The 24,703-nt window shown below is 42.8% G+C and overlaps 1 protein-coding gene across 2 annotated transcripts in view; it reads left to right on the plus strand.

The window, feature by feature from the left end:
• Positions 1-24,703, plus strand: part of SUCLG2 (succinate-CoA ligase GDP-forming subunit beta) — a 349,371-nt gene that overhangs the window by 299,179 nt on the left and 25,489 nt on the right. The gene's annotated exons all lie outside the window — the stretch shown is intronic.

Below are 24,703 nucleotides of genomic sequence, written 5' to 3' on the forward strand. Positions count from 1 at the left end.
GTGTGGTAGGGCTTTTGGGGTTATCCTTTAAAAATACATAATGTCAAAATTCGTAGACTTTGCCAAGTTCAGAGTGAATGTGTGTATATGATATGAGGACCATACGAGACATGACAACAGCAGCCATGTTTGTTATTCACCTGTATATATTTATGTATAAAGCAGGAAGTGGGATGCTCTAATGTTAAGATCAAAAGATGGCTGTGGGTGGCCAGAGCTAGACTCTCCCCTCTTCCCTTCAGTAACTGCCCATTGGACATCATTTGCCCCCCCCTCCAGCTCCAGTACTACATGTGAGCCAGGATAGGAGAAATAGCACCTGAGGTGACAGACATCAGGGAAGTGTTGTGATGGATGAAAGGCTTCAGCTCCACACACTTACAGATGGTCTTTCACATCGGACACTTTTCCCAGACTGATTCACATGCAGTAACAGAGCTGAAGGGGAGGGAATCAAGAGTTAAGGTGATGGCCCTCAGGAAGGTAAAGTGATGGAGGGACTCCCTTCACTCATGCACCCCTTGCAATGAAATTATACCCCACCCGCCCATTTCATACGTGAATGGAGAAGACAAATGAACAAACATGGCTCTACCACTATCTCCAGTATTACCCTAATGTGGTGTTGTATCCACAAATTTGGCTATCTTGCCCCTGACTGCACTTTATAAATAAGTAAAACATGGGTGGTCCAGAACAGATAACTGGAGGATCCCTCTACTCCTTTCCTGTTTTAGCTCTACCCTTTTTCCTCTTGTGTTTTTATAAACAGTCATCAATCCATAAGAGAACTTAGCCCCAGAGACATTTCTGAACCTAGCATTAGGTGTAGAAGTTTGCTGGGGAAAAGTCTTTATGTGTTTTAAATTCTGTGTGCTCAGTCTTCCCCCAGAACTGGGACTCTGCACACTCCGGATGCCAGATCCCGGGGAAGATGAGTTTTCCTCCTGTGCTGGGGATGGTGCCTTCCTACCCTTGATTATTTCTTGTTTTGAGTCATCTGAGAACTATAGGGCGGTCTGTGGATAAAATTGTGGTGGTGAGGATGATGAAGATAAATGTGCTGTTTGTACAACTATTCACAAGTTGAAATGGCCTTTCATCCATCTTTTTACTATACTGTTTATCAGGAGGTTGGAGAATGCATAATATATTGTCTTATGAAATAGTTTTATGGTCAGTCATTAGGGACCCTTCTGAGTATCTTTCATGAGGGGACCAATAAATTCATTCTGAAACAGGTGGCAAAAAATAACTGAAGGTTGTTGTGTCTCTTAGTCCTGCTATGATTGTTCTTAGCTTGTCATTTTTTCAGTAGCTTTTGAGGCTGTGATTTTGTACTCTGCATTTTGTCTATTGGTTGGTAATAAACCATAATAAACTTTTGCCAGGTTTAATATATTAAAAATAAGCAAGCACTTTATGGCAACCAATTTGTGGGAACTGATCCTGACTTAGCACTTAAAGGTAAATCAGTAAGGTGTTAATGTGAATTAATACATGGGGTCCCTGTTCTAGACATTCAGAAAGTTCATAGGGTCCCCTTCTAACCAGCTATTATTCTAGCTGCTAAACACCATTCTAAGCTGGCAGATACCCAAGATGTATAGGCTTCTGTGGACAAGTTGTGTGAGGCTGTTGTAAAATGCTAACAGTCCTCATGAAGCACCTACTTCCCAATGTTAATCCTTTGTATTGATGAGTTACACATTGGTCAGAGAAGTGGATGTCTTTATATACTAGCATTAGCTTTTGCCAGCAGCCAAAGCTTCCTTTTGATGGATATTTCATGTCTGCTGTGTCAGTAAAAGCAAACAATTACCGGACAAAGATGCTTGCATCTATACTTCCCACTAAAAGGCTACTTTAAACATAAAGCTCTGTCTTGCAAGGCATGTGAAATAAGATGGAAATGTTAATCATTAATATGCCATTCGAGGCAATCGCTCTCGTCTGCAGGCAGGGCACTCTGTTCTCAATGCACATTTTATGTTCAGAGGGCCTCAGATGCTAGGTATGTTAATGAAGGTTTGTTTGCAATATGCAGTGGGTGGTTTTCTGTTTCCCCACTGAACACTTTTTCAGTCTCCTTCTTCTGTGAACACAAAAATACCAGAATGAACCCCTTCATCAGAATACACTGACAGAATGTTAAACTGTTATAAGGAAAAGCAAAATCCATTTAGGGCAGCAAAGGAACAATAAACAATGTTCACCAATTTTTAGCAGAGTTTGTAACTGAATCTCTTGGCTGTCTGAACTGGTTGTTTGGCTTACTTATAAAATTACAATAAAGCCCATGATTAAATTATCTACCTGATTCAGTTTCTTATTGATTGGACTGATTCAGGCTCCTCTCTAATTTAACTGACTTTATTTATATTATTTTTATTCTTATTATTAAAGCCAGGCACACATGTCAATTATTCAGCACTGAATCTAATTTCCCTATAATTTATTTTTATTTTTTTTATGTAGCTGGCAATGGATTAAAGAAACTGATTAGAATTCAGCTTGAAAACTGAAAAACAGATCTTTAAATGAGAGTGCGTGTATTAGGAATTAAAGAATCTATATTGGGCATAAAATTCTCTTATCTTTAATGATCTAAACACTCTTAAGTTGTTCTGACATGTGGCTAGTACAGTGATCCAACATTAGGAACACATTTGAGAAAAGGCAGATGATTTTCTGTTGTATTAGCCACAGAATTCTTTTCAGTGGCTGCATTCTCCGTTCTCCTTTGTTGTTGCCGTTATGTGCGTTCAAGCTGATTACGACTTATGGCGACCCTATGAATCAGTGATCTCCAAGAGCACCTGTCATGAACCACCTTGTTCAGATCTTGTAAGTTCAAGTCTGTGGCTTCCTTTATGGAATCAATCCATCTCTTGTTTGGCCTTCCTCTTTTACTACTCCCTTCTGTTTTTCCCAGCATTATTGTCTTTTCTAGTTAATCATGTCTTCTCATGATGTGTCCAAAGTATGATAACCTCAGTTTCATCATTTTAGCTTCTAGTGACAGTTCTGGTTTAATTTGTTCTAACATCCAATTATTTGTCTTTTTCGTTGTCCATGGTATGTGCAAAGCTCTCCTCCAGCACTGCATTTCAAAGGAGTTGATTTTTCTCTTATCTGCTTTTTTCACTGTCCAACTTTCACATCCATACAGAAAAATCAGGAATACCATGGTCTGAATGATCCTGACTTTGGTGTTCAGTGATATGTCATTGCATTTGAGGACCTTTTCTAGTTCTCTCACAGCTGCCCTCCCCAGTCCTAGCCTTCTTCTGATTTCTTGACTATTGTCTCCATTTTGGTTAATGACTGTGCCGAGGTATTGATAATCCTTGACAAGTTCAATGTCCTCATTGTCAACTGTAAAGTTACTTAAACCTTCTGTTGTCATTACTTTAGTCTTCTTGAGGTTCAGCTGTAGTCCTGCTTTTGTGCTTTCCTCTTTAACTTTCATCAGCATTCGTTTCAAATCATTACTGGTTTCTGCTAGTAGTATGGTATCGTCTGCATATCTTAAATTATTGATGTTTCTCCCTCCCGTTTTCACACCTCCTTCATCTTGGTCCAATCCCGCTTTCTGTATGATATGTTCTGCGTACAGATTAAACAAATAGGGCGTACAGATTAAACAAATAGGGTGATAATACACCCCGTCTCACGCCCTTTCCAATGGGGAACCAATTGGTTTCTCCATATTCTGTCCTTACAGTAGCCTCTTGTCCAGAGTAACAGGACAATCAGATGCTGTGGCATCCCCATTTCTTGTAAAGCATTCCATAGTTTTTCATGATCTACACAATCAAAGGCTTTGCTGTAATCTATAAAGCACAGGGTGATTTCCTTCTGAATTCCTTGGTCCGTTCCATTATCCAACGTATCTTTGCGATAAGATCTCTGGTACCTCGTCCCTTTTTAAATCCAGCTTGGATGTCTGGCATTTCTCACTCCATACATGGTAAGAGCCTTTGTTGTAGAATCTTGAGCATTACTTTACTTGCATGGGATGTTAAGGCAATAGTTCAATAATTACTGCATTCCCTGGGATCCCCTTTCTTTTGAATTGGGATGTATATTGAACGCTTCCAGTCTGTGGGCCATTGTTTCATTTTCCATATTTGTTGATAATTTTTTGTCAAAATTTGGACAGATTCAGTCTCAGTAGCTTGTAGCAACTCTGTGGGTATGCCATCTGTTCCTGGTGATTTGTTTCTTCCAAGTATGTTAAGAGCAGCTTTCACCTCACATTCTAAAATTACTGGTTCGTCATCATACGGTTCCGCCATGAATGAATCTATCATCCTGGCATCTCTTGTATAGAGTTCTTCAGTGTATTGCTTCCATCTTCCTTTTATTCCTTCATCTTTTTGGTTGCTCAAAAAATGTGATTGCAAGAAACATATTATTGGCTTCACAATTCAGTAAGTCTTTCTGCTGCTTCATTTATATCTTCTAAGCCCCATTTCCCCACAATTCCTAGTTCTTCTCTGTTCCCTACTTTTGCATTCTCCTACATGCCATTTTAGATTATCATGACTAGCCACATGCATTCGCACCTCCTCCTCCCTTCCTTTCCTCAAGCAACTTAATAGAACACTTCCTGGTGTGTCATGATTGTTGGTTTGGAGGATTTGCTCAAACTAGTTTGATGTTCAGATGTCATAGTAACCTTTGATTTGACATACGAGAAAGACTTCTATTAAGTCAGGCATGACTTAATAGGAGGAGGAGGAAAGGGAAGAACAAAGTGTTTGTGCAAATGGTTCATTCCCAGTCCACCAAAACATGGTTTGGATGATCAGATAACGATGTTTGAATGCAGCTACAATTGTTGGCTTGTTGGTGAAACCTAGGCATTACACTAAACATGCACCTGCTGCTGAAAAGCAGAAACTGTTTAGCTCCTCTCTTCCCTCTGTTATGTGTGGTAGAACTTATCTCTCTCATGTTTACCTGCCCCTCTCAACCAGAGACATGTGGAATTGAGAAGGAGAAATGCAAAACTTTGTGACGTCACAGTGCATGGTAAGTTCTAGTGATTGGGTTGTATTCAACTAAGTCATATTCAGAGTAAACCCATTGAAATTGTTGTTGTTGTTGTTGTTTGTATCCCACCCTTCCTCCCAGCAGGAGCCCAGGGCGGCAAACAGAAATGCTAAAAACCCTTTAAAACATAAAAAGACCTTAAAATACATTAAAACAAAACATTAAAATTATTGAAGCTAAGTTAGCCATGTCTATTATTGTTATTTAAATTTATTACTCACCCTTCACTCAAAGGTCCCAGTGCGGGTTAAAACAGTTAAAAACAACCTAAAATCACAACATCACCAAAAAAATAGGATGGGTCCTCAAAATATACATCTCAGGTGTCAAAGACCAGGATAAAGAGGTGCATCTTCAGCATTTGCCCCTCTATGGAGATGGAGTTGCACAACTTAGGGGCCACCACAGAGAATGCCATCTTGCTGGCCACCCCCACCTGAGCTGCTGAGGGTGGCAGAACTACCAAAAGGGGCCCCTTTGCTGATCTTAACACCTAAGAGAATCTGTAGGGAAGGAGGCAATCTTTCAAATATTCAGGAGCTAAACACCAATGTAAGCTCCTTGAACTGGACCAGGAAACAAACTGGCAACCAATGCAGCTGTTTTAAAACAGGAATTATATTAGACCTAAAGGGAACTCTAGCCAGTAATCTGGCCACTGCATTTTGGACCGGTTGAAGTTTCTGAGTCATTTTCAAGGGCAGCCCCATGTACAGCGCACTGCAGTAATCCAATCTGGAAGCAATCAGAATATGGAGTAGTGTGGCCAAGACATCTCTGTCCAAAAGGGGTTCTAGGTGGCGAACCAGCTGGAGTTGGAAAAAGGCACCCCTAGCCACTTAGGCCACCTGAACCTCCAGTGATAAAGTTGGATGCAGGAGTACCACCAAGCTGCAGACCTGCTTCTTCCAGGGGAGTGCAATCCCATCCACAACAGGCCGTCTCCCCACCTCTGGACACACAAAACTTCTGTCTTTTCAATATTCAGCCTCAATTTATTGGCCCACATTCAGCCCATCACTACCTCTATATTACATATTGATGGCACCTCACTCCAATATCCTGATGACCGCTCCCAGCGGCTTCTTATAAATGTTAAATAGCATGGGATACAAGAAGAAACCCTGTGGAACACCACAGGACAGTTCCCATGGAGCCAAACGATTGCCTCCTATAACTATTTTTTGAAGCAGCTCTGGAGGTATGAGTAGAACCACTGAAGCACAGTGCCCTCAACCCCACCTCCCTGAGATGCTCCAGAAGGATACTATGATTAACAGTATCAAAAGCTACTAAGAGATCAAGGAGAATGAACCAGGGTTGCATTCCTGCTTTCTCCCGATAAACATCAGCCAGGGTGACAAAGGTGGTTTCAGTGCCATGGCCAGACCTGAAGCCAGACTGGAATGGATCTGAGTCCATTCAAATGGGTCTACTCTGAATAGGACAAGTATCAAGTGCCACCAATTGTTACAAAGAGGAAATAACAAGTTAAACACGTAACTGAAAACTCTAACTGCATGTTTACTACAACAGGGCCCCACTCATACGGCAGGTTATATTCCAGGCCCCCGCCGAAAAGCAAAAACCGCCGGAAAGTGGGGCCCTACTGTATTCCAGCTGCCACGCTACAGCTGACAGCGGCTGGAGCTCCCCGCGCTACAGCTGATTGCCCCGCTGGTGCCACCATATTAACAGAATGCTGAAAAGCAGGGCGCCGAAAAGCGGGGTGCCGAAAAGCGGGGCTCTGCTGTGTAGTTTCTCGTTTAACCCTAACTGTTCTTATCTTCTGTTTATTCAAAAGGCCTAGATTCAAAGCCAGTTTTTTATTCATTGCTCTTCCATAGATTTTTTACATGGACTTGGCCATCATGTCTATTTGCTTCCAGGTGCCCTGGAGTAAAGATGATGGTCCTATAATGAACAATATTATGAGGCCTCACATTTCTCAGGGAGATGTGTGATTTGTGGAGCAGTTGATAGGGACAATAAGTTGATATTTTCTGGGCTTCAGGGACAGAAGCTTTTCTGATTGAAGAACTCCCTAACAGTGGAAATTTTAACTCAGTCCCTCTCTGGATTATTTGTTTTTGTTTTCTGAAGAAACTGTATCAACTATTTTAAGAGGGGTTTTTTTTATCCCAACTGTGAGATTAAGAAGTGTGTCTTTAAATGAAAGGTCAGACACTATTTATAGAGCATTCTTATCCTTAATAAGTCCCACTTAACGCAAGTTTTGTCATGTGTGGCTCCAATAACTTATTTCTTGACTAGAGGAATCTCACAGTGGTAATCCTTCTTCAGCATCAAGTGTGATATTCAAAGCAGCATTTAGTGGAAATGTAAACACAAGATGTAGGGCTGTTCTAAGAACAAGGGAAGTGCGAAAAGAGTGTAGTAAAACCTAGATGAAAAGAAAGTTAATGAGATGATACCTGTGCCATACTGATCACATTAAAATGACTCTAAGTTTAGAGTTCTCTTGTGCATTATAATACTGCATATGTTCATCCTAAACAATGGTCCTGAGCTGAGATAGCACTGAAGGGTTTTAATTAATCAATTTCTGGATTGTTTTACTCTTAACATATATTATAGATAATAGTAATCAGATGAACAGTCTAATGTTAGGAAGCTTCCTTCCATTCAACTGAAGTAGCAAACAAACTTACATTGTGCTTTGTTTTATCTTGTATTCACTGCTAGTTTATCAATGTTTTGCATTTTCATTCTGGATGTTACAGTTCTCATTTGCTAGATAAGACTGGAGGTCATTTCTGGTTAGTGATGACTCCTCCTACTGGTCATGACAGGCAGGGTTTAGAAACTTCTTAGTCTCTTCTCCAGGGGGAGGAGTCGTCCCACCCTCCAGACTTGGTCTGCCTGCGGCCTGTGAAGGTTGGGTCTTCTCTCTGTTCAGAACTTCCATTTACCTCCGTTTTATGCTGTTTTTTCTGTTCCTTCTGCTTTCAGTCATTCTCCTCTCCTTAATTTGTTAGCTATTTCTCTCTTCCGTCATTGTCCTTTACTGTTTTCTTCTCTCCCCCCCCTTCACACCATGGATCTGGGGCTTGGGGGGATCATACAGTCCAGCTGGGCAGTTTGGCGCCGTGTGAGGTGTTCTTGAGAGCAATGGGAGCATGGCTAGCCACAGTGATTTAGCAACAGCGGCAGCCACTTTTGAAGGGTGACTGACTTCTTGCTGCGTGGAGCCACATTTTCACCACACTTGTACTGAGCAGGATCATGGTATCCGGCTCCCCACCCCCTTCCAAGGAGAAGAACCAGTGAGGTGTGATGCCTGGGGGTATCTAGCACTAAAATCGGATCGTGCACAGCAGCAGGGGGTTGAGCAGTGCCCGCTATGGCAGTTCGCCATTGCAGCAGTTTCCTACTTTTTTCCTAAGCACAGAACAGCTATGGCCGCCACTTTATGGCTTTGCCTGCCTCTTCCTCGTTCTCCTACCAAGACTCCTGTCACACAGGAGATGTGTTGGATTCTCGTGAGCCACCAGCACAAGGCTCAACAAGCTATCAGCCTTCACTCTCTCCAACCCCAAGTGGGGGCAGCGGGAGGATGAGTATTCCTGATGAAGGTATGGAAGTTTCCCCCCCCCCCAATTCTCAGTTTCCCAAGTTCATGTCTGGGGTCAAGGAGTTTATCTTCTTTGAAATCAGTAGCCCCATTCACCATGTCCATAAAAGTAAGCGGGGCAGACACTCAAGCAGGCGATCCCATAAGGGAAAGAGGAGGCGCAGATGTCACTCTAGCGACTCAAGCAGGGAGAGGAGACTTAGCAGTCTGCCATCGCACTATAGCTATACCAGATCCCCCTCTCATTCTACCCTAGCCGTCAACCCGGGTGGCATGCTCCCATTCCCTGTCATATTGTGCAGTGGGGGGGTTCAGGCAACGCCCATGGTGGGAGACAAGGGTCTCACTGCATGCAGTGGACTGGTAGAGTCAACAGGACCAATCAGACGCTCAGACACGCATACCCCACACCCACTATGGTCCAGGGGTTGCAGGTACAAGGACAGTCGCCCAAGCAGGTCTATGGCCAACAGGGGGCATTGTCTGATTTGGATGATTCCCCTGAAGCTGACAGGGAAGAGGGGGAGTCAGCTGGAAAGGATCTAGAGGCGACCCAGGTGCAACCTAGGCTCTTTGCCCCAGAGGTTTTTCAACCTCTTTTTCTGAAGGCACACAGAGTGCTACAGTTCTCAGAAACTGAGAGGGGAGGCAATGCCTACGCCCAGTCAAATTCAGCAGGAGCTAAAAAGGCTTTCCGTCGACTGGTGTGAAGCCTGTTATTGTCCCTTTTCGTCAGGCTTTTGATGACGTGTGTGACGCAGAATGGGTGTTCCCATGTAAATCAAAACTGCCTACTAAATAGGCAAAGAAGTATTTCATGTTTGCAGCAAGGGTCCTAGTTTCTATCCTGGTTAGTTGTTATATATATTCCCAGGATATTCAGGGGCCTCCCCCTTGGGGGAGATATCCTACATGAAGGAGACATATGAGCCAGGGCAACTCGGAGCTACAAGTTATATTTGGAGGAGATCCCACAGATCTCCTTTTGGCAGCGATTTTGTGGGATCTCATCCTTGGAGCTCCTCCAGCAGTTTGTCCCCAGTTTTTGTGGAACCAGCCAAGAAGAAATCTGAGGCTGCTTCTGTTTTAAGTTTTCAGGGGAGAAATTGGCAGTTTTTCCTGTAAATTAAGGAGCAGCCTGTGGCACCCGAACCCTTGTCCCAGTTCCTGGCCACAAGGCATAAAATAAAATTTTTAAAAATCCCTTTTGCTCCTGCCAAACAGCCCACAGTGGTGGTGCTGGAGAATTTTTGGGATATTTTGACTGGGGGTCCTTGAAGGAAGTTGAAGGCTTGAAGCAAAAAGGTAGGCCTTTATTCTTTACAAGCATATGCAGGGTCAGCCTCCCAGAGAGTCTGGTGAGGACTGCAGTGAAGCACAGTCTGCATGGATCTTTTATACAGTGCTGAGTATGCATATGACATCAATTCACCAATCCCACAAGTTTCTTCCTACATAACATAACAGTTCCTCCTCTCTGCAATCTTTCCAAACCAATCAGAAAGCATTAGGTAATTCTTCTTATTCCAATATTCTGTCCATCTTATTAATATTGCCATTGTTCTGTCCCCCTTGACTAATGCTCTTTGAGGCCAGTTGAAACCAGTTACTACCATACACTACATTCTACCATTGTGAGTGGGCTTTCATGCATACCCTGCACTTTCATTGTTCCTGATCAGCCAGGCTGACCCAGGTACATCTGGAGATCCCAGGCTGGGTTTGTCTCAACTTAGGATGGCTGAAAGTTCATGAGCACCACAGTTCTATTACTTGCTCTAGAGGTTCTTATTCCTTATATTTTCTTAGAAATCCCATTCCTAACCTAAAGAAAATACATAGTTAGAGAAGAGGTTATGATTACAGTGCTGGATTATGAATGAAGATCACACGAATACGGTGGGTGATTCTGAGTCAGCCACTATCTCCCAGCCTCAGAGGAATAGAAAAGGCAAACTACTTCAGAATACCTTTTTTACCATGAAAACTCACAAAGTTGTATTCTATTTATCAAAAGTGAAATTAAACACATTGGGTTATTTTAGAAATCACTATTAAAACTCAAAGTTTATCTCATTCCTGCTTTTATAATGTTACAAAGTTCTCCAGTAGTCGGAGCTATTGTCCTACAGAACACTAAAACAAGAATATACTTGCCAACTATTTTCTTTCACTAAAATTACTTTCCCAGGATCAAACAGTTTAAAATACCAATCGTAGGTTATATGCTTATTTGCTTCAAACAATATATTCATTAATTAAACTCAGTCACACACAAGCTTATTTTAGCACAAGCAGAAGTTCAGAGCAAGGTGAATTGATCATTGCCTGCTATCAAGGCCTTACGCACAGGATTTTAGGGTTCTCTGAATATATTTCTTAACCTATATATCTATATCTATATAAAAAACATATAATAGGAATATGCGAATTCTCCATAATTTTAATTAAAACCTTCCATCTTTACCATGGGAAGATCTAACCAACACATCCAGCACCTGTTACATTCTTACTACATGCGTGCTTGCTCATAAACAATATGCTCATTAATCAGAAGTTAATCATACACACAGGCCTGCTTCATCTAATATTACTGCCTGAAGCAGAGTCCAAAACACACCCCAGTCCTGCTCTTCCATTCAGACACCAGTTCCTGCCTTATCTATCCCAGTGCCTGGAGTGAAGTAGTCCACTTTAATGACTAATGTGAACTTTGTAATTGATGAAGTTATTTTTATTTTGTTGTCGTATGTGGATACTTTGTCACCATGATAATATGTGAAATGGATACTTGAATTTTGCAGTTGTTCTTTTTCATTGTATTTTGAGTTATTATAGGATGACAGTGGGGGGGTTGTATATTTTGACATATTTTACATTCCATGGTTGTAAACCACCTTGAGTACAGTAATGTAGAAAGGCGGTATACAAATTAAACATGAAATGAAATGAAAATGAATGGGTTGAGAAGTTCAAGCTGAACTTGCTTCTCTATGAGACTGAATTTTAGGGGGTCCCAAAGGCCTGTGGGCCTTTTTGCTTAGTTCCTTGTGATTTTATTATACTTCATAAACTTATATCTTCCCATATCCATGTCCACATGTGTGGACATATAAAAATTCTCCATTAGTGGTTTATTTTCCTACACCCCTTCAGTACTGTCTGGAGGGCTGAGTGGGTTTTCTTCATGATGTTTTTGAATTGGTCTAGCTTCCCTTGTTTCTGCCTTGATGGCTGATGTGAGGTTCCTTTACCCAGAGGTTGTCAGCTGGAACAAAGGGTGCCTCTCAAGATTTTTTGGGAGATTGGTGATGCCTTAGAACCCATTATAGGTGGCAATGTATTCCCTCTTCCTTGTGTTCTAGCCCTGGTGCCAGGTGCTTAGGTCAAGGCGTGGGGCTGTGGATATGTATAGTGTACTCACTGGAGAAAGGTTTTATATCATGTCAGATTGTGGTCATCCGAAGACCCAGTGTGTTCCCTTTATGTGGAAGGGTTACACATAGTGACTCCCTTAAACCTAGTCAACCTTCAGGTTGGCTATGTCTGTTCCCTCCTCCCTCAGAAACATAAGTGGTGAGATATCTGGGAAGAAATCTTAATGTATTTCAGGTTTGTTCCTGTGGAAACATTAGATTTTTTTCCTCAGAACAGGCAGGGATGTGAGACATTTAGAGAGCTGATTCTCTCTCTTAAAGGCCTGAAAAGGTAAGCCTGGAGCGTTGCCGGGACAACAACAGAAGAGCCCGTTGGCTCCTCTAGGGGGCCACAGTCAGAAAGTATATAAATGGAAAACCCTCAAAGCTTTTCTTGAGGATTCAAAAAGTTATTACCCCCACCCCCAGGAGAAGGCCCACAACCCTTACATTTGGTGGTATTTGCAGGAACAGTTGGCTCATCTCAATAGCCACAGTTTGGAATAAATTCAGATGATTACCTTATGAAGAGCCATTGTGGTGCAGGGCCAGTCACTGCCTCTCAGCCTCAGAGGAAGGCAATGGTGGGCCTCCTCTGAGTGCCGCTTGCCATGAGGACCCTATTCATGGGGTCGCCATGGGTCGGAATCAACTTGAAGGCAATCCATTTCGACCTTATGAATCCATGTGGAGTCTGAGCACCTCTCATAGAGGATGGTGGTTAAGTGTCCTGGTGGATGAAACTGAAATATGGGCTTGTCTCTTTTTCTAGTTTCATGAGTCTATATCCTTAGACATTGAAAAAGTTACATTTGCCTCTGTATTGTCAGGGTTTCAGTGTACTGGCTTGTGGTATACACGCCTTCAGAAGAGCTCAGTTTTCTATACCATAGGTGTAACTTGGCTTGCACATAATGGCCCATTCAACCTCAGAGGCTCTTCTGTTTTTTCTGCCTGAGCAGAATACCAGTTCAGTATTAATTAAAATATATGTTTTAAATGAGAGCCGGGGTAGGGTAGTGGCTTCAGTGTTGGACTATGAGATGGGAGCCCAGGATTCGCATCCCCACACAGCTGTGGGGCTCTTTGGGTTACCTTGGGCCAGTCACTGCCTCTCAGCCTTAGGCGAAGACAGTGGTAAGACACCTCTGAGTAGTGCTTACCACAGAAAACCTATGAACACAACCAAAGGATTCATGGGGTCGCCATAACTCGGAATCGGCTTGAAGGCAGTCCACTTACATTTATGTGTTAAATATAACATAATTTTCTTTATTCCTCTCTTTTACAGATAATCCTAGTCAAAGGATTGGTTTAATAGAATCAGGGAGCAAAAATGCTTGTTTTTATATTGTCTAATCAAGAGGAAAAGCAGCCCCTATCCTTTTAGTCTTTTATGTCCCTTTAAACAAAGTTTGATTATGGGGATGGTTGGCGCTGCACAGATCAACATGACACAGCAAGTGTCTGCCAGCACAAATAAGTGTGAGAAGCTGCATCTAACTGCAGAAGCTTCTGCCTCAGAGTTTTGAATAAGGTGAAACCATTCTGACATATAAACGAACTTTACCGGTGTTCATTGGGCATGCTCTTTCTCACCTTATCGCTGGAGGGTGTTGGGCTATAAACTGATGGTTGTGGTTCGTCCCCCAGTCCTTTCAGCAGCTTCTGCTTCCATGCCAAGATCCCATTCCAGCAAATGTGAGAATTGGGCTGTCCATTCCAGACCTGGCTTAGAGGGAACTACAGTGGTAGTTGTTTCTCTCCAATTAATGGAATGTACAACTGACAGATTGGAGGCTGAGTGGATCGGGTTGAGGGACAAGGTTTTTTCAGGGGAAGTCCAGGATATATTATTGGCCTCACATAAACAGTGTACCAGTAGGGGTTTCTCTCCCACCTGAAGGGAATTTTTGAGCTAGTGCTCAAAAATTTTGGTGGAGCCATTGTCCAGAAGCATTCAGGCTTTCCTGGTTTTTTTACACTCAGGTTTGCACAAAGGGTTTAGTGCAGCTATCCTCGGGTGCCAGGCAGCTTCCCTCAGTAGTATATCTCTAGTCCGGGGGTTCTCTGTTGTCTTTAAACTGCTTGCTCTAAGCTTTTCCTTAAGGGGGTGGCTCTGATTTCTCTGCAGATGGTTCACAGGTTTCCAACCTGGAACCTAAACTGGATCTTGTCGGCACTAACAGGCTCACTCTTAGAGCCTATGGCCACCTGTCTTCTGAACACCTTGACCTATACAACAGTATTTTTGGTGACCATCACATCAGTTTTTTATAGGTCTCAGGAGGTGGACTTGCCTTCTTTCTGCTCATCTTCCTGCACTCAGGAGCGTAGGTGGCACCTGCTGGACATTAGGGGAGCCGCACACTGGAGTTTAGTCATCCCAAATCATCGTTTGTACCTTTCTTGGGGAACTCTAAGGGGAAGAAGGTGTAAACACCTCTTCCATCTCTCGCTGGTTAAGGACAGCCATAGCTCAGGCTTATGAGGCATTGAGTAAGGACTCTATAGCGGGCATCACAGCGCATTCTGTTAGAGGGGTGGCTGCCTCTGCATCATGCAAGGACAGTTTCCCAATCGTGGACTTCTGTAGGGGGACACGTGGGCCTCCACACACCTTCATCAAACATTATAAAATAGATTCCTATTCCCCAGCCGATGCCATGCTTGGTAACAAGCCGTTCCAGAAGGTGTTAAATCACTAGTTTCACACAGAGGAAGCCCACCCTGTGGATGTGTATACTACTTTGTTATATCCCTAACCAGGAATGTCTTCCAGCCCTATCTAGCAAAAATGGAAATTTTCCTTACCATGAATTCCTATTTGTAGATAGGGCTGGAGGATGTTCCATCCATGTTCCTCTGCTACTGCCTTCTGGAGCGAGGAGTTTGGGGCTTGAAGCATTCTGCTAGCGTCTTACATTTTCACACAATGGCTAGTGCCGCTTGTATCTCATTTCGTGTAAAGTTTTTCTCCAGTCTGGTTTTGTCTCTGGTTATTACCTTTTCCTAGTTACTATTTTGTATAGGTGTCTGCTTAATAAACATCTGCATGGTTGGCATTGATGGGGTTGAGGAGTTGTTCTTGGTCTGTCAGCTCGGTCTGGAGGGCGGGACAACTCCTCCCTGTCTGTCATGACTAGTAGGAGCAGTCATCCCTAACCAGGAATGTCCTCCAGCCCTATCTACAATTAGAAATTCACAGTAAGGAAAATTTCCATTTTTTTTTTGTAAATTGCCCTGGAATATACCCTGATCAGGATTTGCATCCTGAGTTGTTCTCCTTCCATTTTTAGAAGAGTCTGTGATCCTGGGAGGGCTTCTTCTGACATAAGGGGAGAAGGCAGCCTTCCTAAGCCACCTCCTGTACTGTTCTAGTGGGTCTCATAACCCTCCAAAGCAGATTTTGCACAGGGAACTACATGTGGATAATTGGCAAAATAGCCTTCCCCTGTTCAACCAGTGGAAGCATCCTATGAGGGGGTTCTGCTCAAAGGGCTGTATATAAATAACTTTGAATAAATAATTATTATACTCCATCCTAAGCATTCAAATATGCATTACTAAAACCCTATAGTCACATTTGGGCTGGTTATTAGGATGTGGGACTTCCCTTTTGGGTCCTGAGCCCACAATCTTTTGGCTTCCCAGTTCACCTGTATTTCCAACAGCAAATATCTACACAGTTCCCAGCAGCCCACAGCTTTCCCAACCTATAGATCCCCTAGGTCAGACTTTCCCAACTAGTGGGCCACCAGATGTTGTTGGACCACAACTCCCATCAGCCTCAGCCAGCATTGCCAATGGTCAGGAAAGATAGGAATTGTGGTCCAACAACATCTGGTGGCCCACTAGTTGGGAAACGCTGCCCTAGGTTATGTAGCTCAATTAGCCTGCGATTTCCTCATAGCAGCTAGAGTAACAGTGTACCTTAAATGATCTTCCCCACAAGTAGTTAGGATGCTTGTGTTTTTTCTGTAGCATCACATTACCCAGAGGCCAGGTTCTCCATCTATAATTGGCTGCTATCATGTAGTATGGTATTGGTGTCACTAAGCAGACTAGGTAATTTTCACCATGTCATAATTTACTGGGAACTTGTGGTGGCATTCTGAACTCACCTACTCATCTACATAGTGATCAGATGCACAGAAACACCCCACCTTGTGGGAAACTCATTGTGTGGAGTGATTTAAGGCAGTTTCCATAGAGAGGTGCTCATTGGCACTTGGAAAACAATTTTGTATATGTTGTAAAATAATGGCCTGAGGTCAAACAGGAGGAGAACATTTTGTCTGTTCATTTAATTATAACTTAGGTGCAGGAATTTCAGTTCCTTGAAGTTGATGGATAACCCTTTTTCCTGTGGGACTTATCAATTAATCTGTTGTAATGAATTCTCTATTACTTACCTTTCCTGGTTAATTATAAAGGATTTTCTTACCCCTATTTATCAAGTCAGGACAAGTGTATTACCTCTGTGTCCACCTGTCAGGCCCAGGATGTGACTCAGGAACCAGACCAACGGCTGTAGTTAATTCGTGTTTTATTAGGGTAATGTCCAAACAAAGACTGCGTTTTCTCATGAAGCAATACAGGGATACAGGTCCTGCGGCATTGGGAGAAAGTTGACAGAGCAAGGGACTTCTTCCCGCCTGTTCTTTAAGAAGGGGCCAAACGGGCGCGCAATCTTTCGCTCCTCCTTAACTGCCCCTCAGGTACTGCCCGCCTTTCCCCCCTTCTCTCCTGTCTTTTCAGCTGTCTGCGTGTGCGCGGTGAGGGGGGAAGCATCACCCCCTCCTCTTCTGAAGTTTCCGATTCCAGGATGGGGGATAGGGGAGGGGCTGATGGTAAACTGCCTCCCCGCTTTTCGGCTGTGAGCAGCCCTCCCTCTTTCCCCTCTTGCTCTGAGCCTGAAAGAGGGGGAGGCGTGAGAATGTCCAGGGAGGGCTCAGGCTCCCCGTTGCTAAGCGACCTTATCACTGGCAGTTCCTCTGTTTCGTCTTCGCTCCAAAGGGGGGAAGTTCCTCCCCCTTCCCTCTGCCATCCATCCGAATACTCTTCTCCCAACTCTCCGGGATCCAGCTCCCCGGGATTGGGACCCCAGCTCTGCCTTCCGACACCACCCTACTTTGAATATCCACATGCTAAATGCCGTGGCTCAGATTATTCTAGTAGCTGTGTAAAGATAATAAAAAGATGTCTAGCCTTCCTGCTTTCTTCTTTGTTACATAAAAGTAATGTACTAGAATTTTTATTTTTTTTCTCTTTTCACTACAAATATTACTAATCAGTTACCATGATCTCACATGGTTAAATTTATATACATCAGTGCTCACATGGGCAGCTGTTACAGATCACACGTTTTTAAATGTATGAACCAAGCCCTCTAAAAGTGAAGTTCATTCTTAAGAAACATGCTGTCTCTTCATGAATGGCTATTGTGTAGGATCCTCAAATGGAATTTTTAGCATAGGCCATGGAGAAGCCCTATGAGATATAGAATAGATATTCCATCGATAGCTAAAGCTCCTCTGCTGAATTTCCTTGTGGATATTTTTCTGTTGCTCTTAAGAGTAGAAACTAAATTTCATCTGGTGGCCCTTTCTCTATAATTACACAGAGTGTGCCCTGGCTAGGGTTGCCATATTGTCTGGTTAGTTGGGTTTTACCCGGTTTCTTTGCATGCCACCCGGCGCCCATTTAGCCCCTTAGGTGGCCCGGATTCTCATGTTTAATTTAAAAAAAAAAAGTTTCTGGGTAGTCCGGTTCTCGAGATATACATAAAAACATCAGCCGCCCCCGACTGTTAAATCTTTCTTTAAACAGTACTGTATAGCACTTTGTAGCTTTAACCCCACCAATTGCAGCCAATCAGTGAAGCCAGGGTTGCATTTGGTTGACCTGAGGCATTGTCACTCTAGAAAACCCAGAGCTTGGAAAAATTACTTTTTTGACCTACAACTCCCATCAGCCCAATCCAGTGACCATGCTGGCTGGGGCTGATGGGAGTTGTAGTTCAAAAAAGTAACTTTTCCAAGCTCTGAGAAAACCTCATTGCAATGCCAGAAAATGGTGGTTCCCCTCCCCCCCCGTTTATCTGAAAATCTCATAAATTGGGTAAGTATATACATTTCAGGTTTTTTCCTCTTGTGTGCAGGAGTCAGATCCTGGGCAGTGTTTTGAGAACCTTCCTAATACTTGCTTTTGTAAAAGCAATGCTAATCCCATATGTCCAGAGTAAATCCCATTTAATTCAATAGGACTTACTTTTGAGTAGACATGGTTATGAATGTGCTGAAAATCAATGGGACTTTGGAGTGAATGTAAAAAAGAATTGTGTTTGTGTTCTAACTCTTTCTGTCGCCCTCTCCAGTCCTATTTTAAAGCAAGTAGGCAGGGCTTACTTAGGTATTACAGTTTTTATTTTGTAGGAAACTAATACTGATTTTTTCAAAAACTAATACTGATTTTTCTGCAATGACCAACTGGTTTGACAATAAACTATTATATGGGCTGTATGTATTTATACATCTGCAGTGTGTGCGTGTGCATGTATGGAGTCTTATGATTCAGAATTTTGGGTTGTGTGAATGAAGTTGCTTATCACTTGAGGTTGCATTTCTGTCCCTGTTTGAGTAAGCCCCACTGAATACACTGGGACTTGCTTCTGAATAAATAAACCTAGGATTGCACTATAAATATCTTTACAGTTTGTGTAAATAATAAATATATTTGATAGTCATGCTTATATAAATATTTCTTCATTTATCCTATTTTTGGTTTTTGGTTAGGAATCCTGACTGGTTGTGAGATGCTTAGTTTTCTGCCTTACTCAGAGGAATCTTCTTGTGGTTGGTATGGTGTTGCATTTAAGAAATCATGGTACGAAATGGCCTGAATCAGTATAAAGCAGATTCCTTGGTTCCTAAAAATGGGAAGAGACTCAAGGGCCACAGTGACTCCAACATTTATTGATGTATTTTTATTTACAACATTTATATAACGCTTTATTGTAAAAAATCTCAAAGTGGTTTACAGAAAGAATTAAAACAATAAAATTATTGGCAAAAGCGTTAAGGACAAATACTTAAAAACATTCAAAATAATAAAACCAACAATGAGTTAAAAACAGATTTAAAAACACAATAGCTTCCACATGCTTGGAGAGGCTTGCCTCAAGAAAACTGATTTTAGTAGGTTTTGAAAAGAGGAGTCTGCCTAATGTCAATAGGCAAGGAGTTCCAAAGCATAGGTGCTGCCACTTTACAAGACTGATTTCTTACAAGAGCAGAACAAGTACTGTACTATGTGACACCCATAACATGGAAAGCACAGCTTGAACTTGGCCTGGTAGCAAATCAGCAACCAATGCAGATTTCAGAGCAGAGGTATTATGTGCTGATAGGATCTCGCTCATGTCAGCAATTCTGCTGCAGCATTCTGCATTAACTGCAGTCCCCAGGTCAGGTTGTGCTGCGTGGGGATTTCTGTGACCTTGGCTGGCTGGCTGGCTGCTAGGATTTTTTTAGTCTGGGTTTTTGGTTATGAATCCTGACTGGTTGTGGGATGCTGAGTTTTCTGCCTTACTCATAGGAATCTTGTTGTGGTTGGTATGGTATTACATTTAGGAAAGTGTTACTGCCTTTTGTGTTTCTTTCCCTTCTATTTGCATTTCACTTATCTTTAACCTCACTCCGTTACAGCCATAGAAGCAACAGCAGCCATATGCAAGGTAATTAACTCCCATTAGTGATAAGAGCAAGAATTTATAATTATTATTTTAATTAAAACTAGAGGCTTATCAGTACTTTGAAGAGGACCAGATATTTATTTTCTTTCTGAGCCCAGCACTGGGTCTTTCATGATGCCCGGGGGGGGGCAGGAGAGTAGTCGATAAGACAGACATCCTGGCATTGGTAATCTAATTAGCAAGGTATGTGTGGGGTTGTTGCACACTTCCAGGCCCAGTTTCATTTTCAGTATGGAGGTGGAACCTGTGTAGATGTGGTTGATCAAAGGGAGTAGAAATTTTGAGTTAAGCAAAGCTCTGCTTTTATAAAACCTAAGAAACATACAGATACTTTGAATGTCTGAGTGCCTGCACCAGTGGAATACTGGAGGAACTTGTAACACTTGCTGCAACAGTATTTAGAACTGAGCATGTGGTGTGAAAGACTCCTTTTCCTAACATTTTGGCTTCTTATTTTTCTCCACCCACCACATCTCTGAAATATATCGTATATGTAATGGTTAACCATACTAAAAAATGTAAATAAGTTTATTTCGGTCAATGACTAGCAAAGCTTAACCATACTGCTGCCCTGACTTACTTTGTTTGTTGCTATTTTGTGTTTTTATATGTTTTTATATTGATTGTGTATTTTTATTGTTTTTATTATATTTGTAAGCTGTGCTGAGCTCTGTTTTTAACAGCAGAAGGGCAGGATATAAATCCTCTTAATCAATCAATAAATATTCCATAGTGTTGGAAACTAGAGTCTAGGCATTTAAGGCTGAAAATGTTGCTTTTTAAAAAAAGATTTCTCACATACATACATATATTTTATTGCTTAAAGCTAGATAGCCGCCACAAGAGCTAGGATTAAAATACATAAAATACATAAATATATAAAATTTGTGGAAGAGCTGGGTAAAAAGTAATAAAATCTGCCGTCGGCCGTAAGAGTAATACATACTTGAAAATCAAAGCTAGGTGAGGACAATATGGTCTACCGTCAGGACAGGAGGGCTATTATATGTATAGAAGGTGAAGGTCTACATAGGAATGAGCGTGAGCATAAGGAACCTGCTCCACATAGCCCTATAATTAACAGTTACAAGCCTGCATTGATTGTTTAACAAATGTAGACCTGATCTTGTTGGCTGCAAGGGCAAAACTGGCAACACGTGTTGTGACATGTTTGTCCATGCCCACCAAGAGGGTGACTATTTGTTCCGGGACAGGTCTATCTAACAATGGGTGAATTAGAGGGAAGATAAATTTAGATCTAGGGTCAACATAGAGTGGGCATCTCAGGAGGTAATGAGCTACATCCTCCAGTTCACCAGATAGGCAGATGCACACTCTAGAGTCAAGGGGAATGTTAGCGTAACGGCCGTCTAACATGGCCGTGGGCATAGTTTGGAAACGGAGGGAGGTGAATGCCATTCTTAACTGTGGGAGAATCAGGAAGGAAAGGTAGGGTTCCACCCCAAACGACCTCTTGTACCAAGGGTACCATAAGGAAAAAGGTGATTGAAGTGCCGAGTGGAGGGTCCATCTTTGGGCGTATAGTAAAATCCTTTCCTTAAGCAGACGTCTAGCCCTTGGTGAGGGATAAGAAGGTAGAAGAGCTATGGCAATCCCATAGGCAGACAGTTTGCGTTTGGCTTGGGAGAACCAAGTAGATTGATGGTATGACTGCATTTGCTCCAGAAGGCGCTTTTTGGGTAAGCGGGAGTCATCCATCCCAGATAGACGTAGCCAATAGGAAGCCAAAGCATCGTGGACCATAGCCTCCAAGGGATGCAAGCCAGTCTCTAACCTCAACATGGAGGCAGGAGTACCGCAAGGGGTTGCCAAGATAAACCTGAGGAAGCCATTCTGGACTACTTCTAGCTGCAAAAAGTTGCTATAGCCCCAAATTTCAGCTCCATAAAGGAGCTGTGGAATGATTTTCCTGCGAAAGATTTCCAACGTGGGGGAGATCAGTTTGCCACCTCTGCTGGAAAAGAAGCGGCATAACTGATGTACAGAGCGAGAGGCCTTCAATTTAGCAGAATCACAGTGAAGTTTCCAGGACAGGTTGGAGGTAAAGTGTACACCTAGGTAGCAATAACTCCGTTGTTGTTGAACTATTGCATTATTAAGTCTCCAAACATGGTTGGTTCTTTTCCTCCCGAATACGACTACTTTCGTCTTAACATGGTTAACGCGGAGGTGCTCCCTAGTACAAAAAAGGCCTAATTTATATAGCAACCTCCTCATGCCGATTTGGGTTGTTGAAATAAGTGCCAGATCGTCGGCATACAGTAGGACAGAGTGTTTGGTGGCAATTATGGTCGGGGGGGAAAGTGTTGGGCCAGAAAGTTCGTGAACGATGTTATTAATATAAAAGTTGAAGAGAAAGGGGGCCAAAAGGCAACCTTGACGGACCCCCTGGGAAGTAGGGATCACATCAGAGAGGAGACCATTGGCTCCCAATCTGACTCTAAGGGATGTGTCGCAATGCAGGATTTGGAGCAGCAGGAGTAACCTTCTGTCTATATTGGTATCCCCAAGTTTCTGCCATAGGCGGCTCCTGTCAACCAGGTCAAAGGCAGAGGAGAAATCCACAAATGCGACAAATAGTTCTTTCCTGTTATGGAGAGCATATTTTTGGATAAGGTGGGAAAGAACATAACAGTGGTCGATTGTAGATTTGCCTTTAACAAATCCTGCTTGTTCCTGAGCAATAGCACCATTCTCTTCTGCCCAGGTGACCAATTTAGCTAGGAGATACCTTGTGTAAAGTTTGGATGCTATGTCTAATAGACTAATCGGCCTAAAGTTTTTAGGGTCTGATTTGGGGCCACTTCTATGAAGCGGGATCACCGTGCTGGAGCACCAGCCCTTAGGAATAACTCCGTGGGCATTAATAGATGTAAATAGTTTGGCGAGGATAGGAGCCCACCATTCAGGGTTAGATAGAAATAGCTCTGCCGGGAGCATATCCTCTCCCGGGGCTTTGTTAATAGGCAGTGAGCCGATAAGCCGGGCAGCCTCCTCAGGAGAGACCGGATCCCAATCTGGGCAGCAATTTAATAGACTAGCCAAGGATACAGAGTGAAATTGAAGAGGGGGCGGGAAGGCGTTGTATAACTCAGAGAAATGAAGACTCCACTGATCAGAGGTTATCTGATTATCGGTAATAACACGTTCCTCCCTCATTCCCCTGGTGACCAGTTCCCAGAATTTTGAAGAATTTTTCTCTCGGGAGGCTAGACCTAATTCTCTCCATTGCAGTTGAACAAAATTTGCTTTTTTAGAATTAAGAAGTTTTTTATAAGACCGTCTGAGGAATAGATATGCGTTAAAATTATCTACTGACTCATCCTGTCTTAATGTCCTAATGGCCCGGTTTAGCCTACATTTTGCCCGGGTGCAACAATTATCGAACCACCCAAGTGTCTTTAGGGGGATTGGTTTAGAGGTAACCAGTAGAGGCTTTAACATCCGGACTAGGGTATCGTAAAGATTAAGAGGATCCTTAGAGGACAGGAGACGGTCTCTCATGTCCAACATTTGAGGAGAATTTAAAAGGGAGTTGATGGACTCACTCACTTTGCCACTCCAGTGAATCCTTCTATCTCCCTGAGGCAATAGGGAGTCAGAAGGGATAAGGGCACAAGGAGTGAGGTTAAGGGGGAGGGGGAAAGCAGCATAAATGGGCATATGGTCACTCTCTGGTCTTGAAATGACCTCAAAGGAATTTATAAAGGAGGTAAGGTTGTAGGAGAGGACCATATAATCAATTGTACTCCTGCCCCTCGGGCCCAAAAAGCTGTAAACATTAGACTCGGGGAACAGGTCGGAGCCATTACAAATGAAAAAGTGAAATTTGAAAATTAATGTAAAAAATGAGAGCCCTGCAGAATTTATAGATGTATCTATAGAATTCCTGCAGGGAAAAACAGAAAGATCGTCCAGGGAGAGCCCCAGTTTGCTGCCAATAGCTGAATTGTTAGAGCCTATCCTGGCATTAAAGTCGCCGGCTAATAATATTAAGGGGTCTTGAAATTGATGAAACAGGGATGACACTGCTTGATCTAATTCTTGCCAGATAGAGAGACGCTCGTCGCCAGACTTTACACTCATTGGGGGGACATAAACATTGATTACTATTAATTCAGGAGAGTCAGGCCAGGAGACTTTTATGATGAGAAGGTTATTAGACAGTATCGTCACAATCTCAGAGGCCGTTGGATTCCAATCCGCTGAAACTAGCGTAGCTAGACCTCCCTGGGGTCTGCCCCCCTTGGTGGAGCTAATAGCAGGGGAAGAATAGGCAATGTAACCAGAGAGGGAAGGGAAGGCAGGGGAAGTAATCCAAGATTCCTGAATACAAATGATCTGAAAGCGTTTACAAAATTCCATAAAGCCATGATCTGCCAGCTTAGAAAGCCAACCCGCCACATTCCAAGAGGCCACGGTAAGGAGGGGAGGAGCAGATCTCGTGTCAGATACTATACGTCATATCGAGGTGGTCTCCTCCTGGTGAATCAGGGCCTCACAGAGAGACACAGGATTATGAACATTCGGCCCAGTCTGCAGAAGGGAGGAGGAGGGTGGCAGCTGGTCTGAAATAACCCCCTTAAAGGGTGAACCTAATTCAAAGTCCTCCAGAAATCTGGAAGGTGGCCCTTTGCCTTGGAGGATTTTAAGTAGGTTTTGTAAATTGTTTATAATATCCCGTTGGGCATTTTCAGACAATGTTGGAAAACTATTTACCAGCTCCTCCACCCCTTCACAGGAAAAAACAAAGGATTCATCCTCTAGGTCACCGGTGCAAGCCCTCTCAGGGGGTTGTAACTGAGGCTCACACGGGGATGAAGAGGCAGAGGAAACACTTATCTCATCCACGAC

This window comes from Rhineura floridana, chromosome 3 (genome assembly GCF_030035675.1).
Source record: "Rhineura floridana isolate rRhiFlo1 chromosome 3, rRhiFlo1.hap2, whole genome shotgun sequence".
In the NCBI taxonomy this organism is placed as follows: domain Eukaryota; kingdom Metazoa; phylum Chordata; class Lepidosauria; order Squamata; family Rhineuridae; genus Rhineura; species Rhineura floridana.